Consider the following 6649-nt stretch of genomic DNA (forward strand, 5'->3'; position numbering starts at 1 on the left):
TTTATTGCCTGAGAAGCTAGAAAAAATGAATTACTATTTACTAAGATAAGGAGGGCAATAAGATGGGCAAAATTTATTTATTTTGTAAGAATATCAATTATTCTCTTTGTAAAATATTAAATTGAAGCTGCTTATTATATGTATGTACAAGTAGTGATGTTGAGTAGCTATTAGATACAATAATATGAATATTAGGGTATGTAAAACTAGAGATTAGACAAGATGACTTAGAAAATACACAGTGGAAGGAAGTCCAACATTTAAGTTCATAAAGATGAGGAAGAATTTGTAAAAGAGATTAAGAAATAACAGCCACAGATCTAGATGTAGAATTAAAAAGAGGGTGCTATACTAGAGGCCAAGCAAAGAAAGTATTTTACGAACGGAGTGGTCATCTTTGCCAATTGATCTCTCAATGAAGAACTATATAGTTCAATGTGGAAGAGAATTGAAAACCGGGTTTAGCTATAAGCATGTCTTCAGTGTCATAGAGAGGCCTTAATAGATGATGGGAAGAGAAAAATTGGAGAAGGTGAATAAAAAACGACTTTCATTCAAAGGAAGCCCATGAAATAAACTTACAGGGGATAACCCGCTGATAACAGACTGGGCTCCTTACGGCAGAGTGGAATGTTGGCTTGGAAATGGGCAGATTTAAAGTATTCTCATTACAAGTTTTCTACACTGAATAGATGGGCTTTCTTATATGATGGCTTGTATGGTTATAGCATTCTGGTTCTCTTGCCTAGATTTTACTTTCATGTATGAAACATCCAGTCAAAATTCATTCTGGTTATGCTACATGAGAATTGTACTAATTACCAACTTGTTTTATAACAACTCCTTTTGGAAATGATCTCAACTGACTAGGTAATTCAGAAAACAATCAGTTTATCTAGTTATTTATGTAAGTAATTATTTTTAATCGATAGTGAAGAACCTTTATTTGAATGAAAAAGAGAGATTAATGTGGATTTAATAAAGTATATTTAATAACCGTTGAGATTACTTGCCAAATATATGGCCCTACATAAATATTTCAACCTTGAAATAGCAGCATTTATGCAGTGATCAATACACTCTTTTCTCTGCAGGTTTCCTTTATCTTCTTGCTCTGTGAAACCTGGCTAGCTCCTATTAACACGGATTTTCCCCAAAGACCTTACAAATGCAGGCTGTTTTTTTTTCCGGCTACCCTCCACTTATGCAAGGTCAATGTACTCCTTGTGTGCTGATGCTGATCAAACTCTTCTTTGTACTTCCTCGGAAGCTCAAGTTCTGTGATATATATGCAGTCAGACTTTCTCACTTCTTCCTAGTTGCTGTTACTACTGACGCTCAGCCCACTCCTCCCATTTTTTTCATCACTTGACTCGTTGTCTTCCTCCTCACTTGTCTGCCTATCCTTTGTTGGCTGTTTCAGTATCCAGGTAAATGGTAGATACACCCAAAACTCTGATCCCCCTGTTCTTATACTCTTTAGCTCCAACAGTGATTTTTTCTTCTTTTCTTTTTTTTTTTTATTTTTAATTTTACCTCAGCCACCATTTCTATAGTCTGGCACCGTAATTTATGATCACAAAAATCTAAACCCATTTTCAAACATCCCAATCCCTACTCACCATCTCCATCTATCAGTTCACTTGCTGTGTTTTGCCTTAACCAAGAATTATCTGACTTATCAAAATTTATTTTATTTTCGTGTTCATATTAATTATGTTTTAGTCTATTAATCCTTTTCCTTCTTCTACATGTAACTTCAATGTATCAACAACTTAATGTTCTTGATGAGTTCCCTTAACTCATTTACCTTTGTTTTCCAAATTACTTCCCTTTAAAAACTCCAATTATGGCTTTACTAAGTTACTTTTGTATTATTTTCCTGGATCTATATGTTTGAATATTGTAGGGGGGGAAAAAAAAAACTATACAAGAGTGATGACTGAATTCTTTTCTAACTAGTGGTCACAAATGTCAAATACAAACTCAATAATGCCAGTCAATACTACCATTCTTCCCTATACATAAACCAATTCCTCCCTGTATTAGTCAGGGTTCTCCAGAGGGACAGAATTAATGGAATAGAGGCATATATAAAGGGGAGTTTATTAAGTATTAACTCACATGATCACAAGGTCCCTCAATAGTTCATCTGCAAGCTGAGGAGCAAGGAAGCCAGTCCAAGTCCCAAAGCTGAAGAACTTGGAGTTCAATGTTCAAGTGTAGAAAGCATCCAGCATGAGAGAAAGATGTAGGCTGGGAGGCTAAGCCAGTCTAATAATCTCTCCACCTCTTCTGCCTGCTTTATTCTAGCCATGCTGGTAGCTGATTGGATGGTGCACACTCATACTGAGGGTTGATCTGCCTTTCCCAGTCCACTGACTCAAATGTTAATCTCCTTTGGCAATACCCTCACAGACACACCCAGGAATAATACTTTGCATCCTTCAGTCCAATTAAGATGACATTCAATATTAACCGTCATACTCTGTCTCAGGTAGCATACTCATAATTTCCTGAGTCAAATCCTCACTTCCCTCCACTCCCTCTCATATGGTGACGCCAACATAAAAGTCATAAGAACATTGATGTGATATTGAGAGAAGTATCTCCTTAACTCACTATCAGTTTCATCAATCTAGCTAAATTTGTGACCATATATTTTCTTCATGTGAAAGTGGAGGATACTTCCTGTTTCCTTTAAGAGCTAAGCCCTCCCTCACTACTAATACCCCTTTTTCCTTTTAGTCTTGCCTTTCGAATGAAGTGCTAGCAATTATATCTCTTTTTCTCTATATTACTATCTGTATCCTTAAGGAATGAATTCAAGTGCAGTTATTTTATCCACTCAGGGATAAAAAGTAAAAATGATGTAAAAAAATCAAGAAGAAAGTTCTTTGACTTCCATACCCGATCCAAATGCTGCCCGATCCAAAAGTTTCCTGTCTGCTTTACAGAGAAACTTCTCAAAATTCAGGGTATCTGGAAGCAGATGTGCTACAGAATGCCACCAAAATCTCTAAACAGTAGACATATAGTATACCTACTGCATTCTTTTTCAATAAACAACTGGAACGTTGGTTTTAAATTTAGAGGTGCCACAATTTAAAAGGTGTCTGGAAGCTAAAAACAATATTATAAGAAATAAAGTAACATTTTAAAATATTGGAAATTATTGGAAAATGTAACTAACATTTAAAGATAAGTTTATTCCATGATTTTCACCTTTTTTGGGGCATAGTTGTCTAAATTCATTCTTTTGTATTTTTCTGCTTGTTCATGGCTATGCTTTTCTCATTTTATTCTGGTTGTGTGATTGTCTCTACAACCCCACTGTATTGCTATTAATTAAGATGATCATAAAGTGTTGATTAATTTCTCTTTTTCTTTTACTCTACCATTCAGTAGCTTTAGTTGTGATAGACTTGATCCTCTTTCTTATTAGTACTTACTATGTATTTTTTGTTTTGGGGAAATACCATTTTCAGAATTCCCCTTGATCTCACTGTATATCCTTCTCCGTCTTATTTGTAGACTTCCTTTAAAAATATTAGAATATTCCAGGGGTCTTACTACTTTGGCAGTCTTTTGTTTTCACTTTCCATTCTCTTTCTATATGAACTCGCTCTTTTCTGTGTATCTCATCACCAACTACATACTGATATCTCGGCTCACTGCAACCTCCACCTCCCGGGTTCACGCCACTCTCCTGCCTCAGCCTCCCCAGTAGCTAGGACTACAGGCGCCCGCCACCACACCCGGCTAATTTTTTTGTATTTTTTATAGAGACGGGGTTTCACCATGTTAGCCAGGATGGTCTTGATCTCCTGACCTCGTGATCTGCCCGCCTCGGCCTCCTGAAGTGCTGGGATTACAGGCATGAGCCACTGCGCCCAACCCTGTCTACTTTTTTTTTTAAAAAAAGCTTTAAGACAAGTCTGGTCTCTGTTGCTGTATCCTGCTTAGAAACAGAAACTGAATGGTTTCAGACACACACTTCAATAAGGACCTGTTGTGTCACTTGGTTTCCTACTTAAAAAAAAAAAAAGAAACGAAACGAATTCTAAGTAAAGAAATTTAGTAGAATTTGAATAGTTTGAGGTGTATTAGTTGTTTTATTCTACTGGTACAATTTAATATTTTTGATATTATTAGTATATTATATCAAACTGTCCTGTTCTTCCAGATTTGTGTATGATGAAAATATAAACTGAGACTTTGTTTAACATCTAATTAATAAGGCATAAACAACACCTAATTACATGATTTATCAACTTTCCTCTCAGACAGGCAGAAATATTTGGCCTAAGAAGAAACTCTCTCATCTTTTTTAATTTCTTATTTTCTCTGCAGTTTTACTGTTGACATAAAAAGTTACCGAGTGTTATGATCTTAAAATCCTGTCAGGAGGTGAGAACAAAATTTCCATTGATTCTTAAATGTAGAAATCTACTTGTAAAAATGACAGTTTTTTTATAGTAGGAGAGATGTGATTTTCCCAATTATGTGTGTACGTGCACCTGTGTGTGTGTGTGTTTGTGTGTTCGTAATTTTCCACATAGTTAATTTGTGTTTGTTTAAAAATTTTAGAAATAGCAATCTTTAAATCTAATCTGTTTGAATTATATATCTTATATTCATGAAATTTGATGAAAGCAGACCTTTAGCATGATAATTTTGATGACTATTCTTAGAATTTATCTTCCAAATTTATTTATAATAAGGCTGCAAATGTGGCTTTATGTATTTATTAAGATAAATGTACATATATATAAAATACATGTACATTCATAAAAATACATTTTCATGTGCGTGGACTGGTTTATGTACAGTGGTAAAGTTTGCAAACAGAGCTTTTTTCATGTAAAATATTTATATTTTGATAATAAAATGATTAACATGCCATTTATAAAAATGTACTTTATCCTCTGATTTTCTTTTTGAATTTCATAAGAAAGTCATGCTTATTTGAGATGGATTGAGAATTTGTAATCAACTACAGATTAAACACTTTCTTATAATCTCTTTACCAATCCATGATAATCACAGTAATATATGTTGAAAAACAAAGTGGATTCTGGATGGTGATATTTTGTATAAAAAATTGTCAGTGTACAAATAATTGACTAAGACCAAAGCACACTAGAATATGGTGATTGTGGGTTAACGAAAGTGAATGACTTCCCAAAGCACAAAGGAATTTCAGTACAAGAAAGGCCTCTATTGAAAGGAAACAAGGAAAGTAAGTGTTGATGACAACAATGGAAGTTATCCATTTGTTATTTCCAGGATTTAGAGGGGAAGAAAACCCTCAAAATAAGCATTTAAGTGCTCGGGAAACATGCTCAGATCCTGCTCTCCTGGGTTCCCTACTGCAGACAAGTAATGCAGAATAGGTCAGCAAGCACAGGATGAGTAGCCGTTTACTTTTAGATACCTTCATGATTCCACTGGTGGTGTTAACGGAGTATACGATTTCTACAGTTAAGGGAGAACTATGAATAACAAGGTAATCCAATGATTCTATGATGAGAAGGAGCCTGTACATTTCAACAAATCAGGTTTCTTGATGATATATAAAGTTGTTTCCTAAGTCAAGTGGTGAAAAAAGTTGACTTGGCATAGCTATCAATGCCATCCTCTCTAAAGACCCTAAGGAGGCCAGGAGTGGTGGCTCATGCCTGTAATCCCAGCATTTTGGGCAGATCATCTGAGATCAGGAGTTCAAGACCAGCCTGGCCGACATGATGAAACCCTGTCTCTACTAAAAATACAAAAATTAGCTGGGTGCAGTGTCAGGTGCCTGTATTCCCAGCTACTCGGGAGGCTGAAGCACGAGGATTGCTTGAACCTGGGAGGCAGAGGTTGCAGTGAGCTGATATTGTACCACTGCACTCCAGCCTGGGTGATAGAACAAGACTCTGTCCCAAAAATAAAAATAAAAATAAAATAAAAAATAAAGACTCTGAGGGATGTTTGGGAATAATAATTATCATGAGGAGATCCCTTTTAGTAAAAGAAAAAACATAATATATTCTCATTTCAAGGCTATAGCTACAATGAGCAATTGATTCAACTTTCTTGTTTCTTTAAAAAACATGATCAAACATTTATCTACAGGACAGCCATAGAATTTTAAAAAACAATTATATAGTACTTTTATTGAGAGGCACTTATAGTTTATTGACTGTTTAAAGTTACATTTAATTTTTTATTAGCAATTTACTAATGCAGTTATTGAAAATTTTTACTTAATCAGATATTAAATAATTTCTAAAACCTTAAGATGTGGTATGGAGAAAGAAAAACTTAAAAAAAAATTCAACGTAATTACCAAAAGGAGAATTATACAGGTAACAATCAATCAATCATACAATCCACCCTATACCACATACACAATACCAATAATTCAGATTATCTGATCTACCTGCCAGAAGTTAGCACTTGAGCCTGATTTTATTCTGCTGTCCTGCTTAGTTGAGTCTCAGTTGGTCGATTACTGCTTTTCTCCCTTTGCATCCTGTGATTTTGAGGCTTCTGGGTGTCTGTATCAGTATGTAAAGCTTTCTAATGATCTTTGATTTCATCTCTTTAATTTTCCTTATCTTTTTCATTACCATTTTCTATGTTGTGTCTGGGGAGAAGGACC

The sequence above is a fragment of the Mandrillus leucophaeus genome, unplaced genomic scaffold (assembly GCF_000951045.1).
Source record: "Mandrillus leucophaeus isolate KB7577 unplaced genomic scaffold, Mleu.le_1.0 Scaffold810, whole genome shotgun sequence".
Taxonomy (NCBI): Eukaryota; Metazoa; Chordata; class Mammalia; order Primates; family Cercopithecidae; genus Mandrillus; species Mandrillus leucophaeus.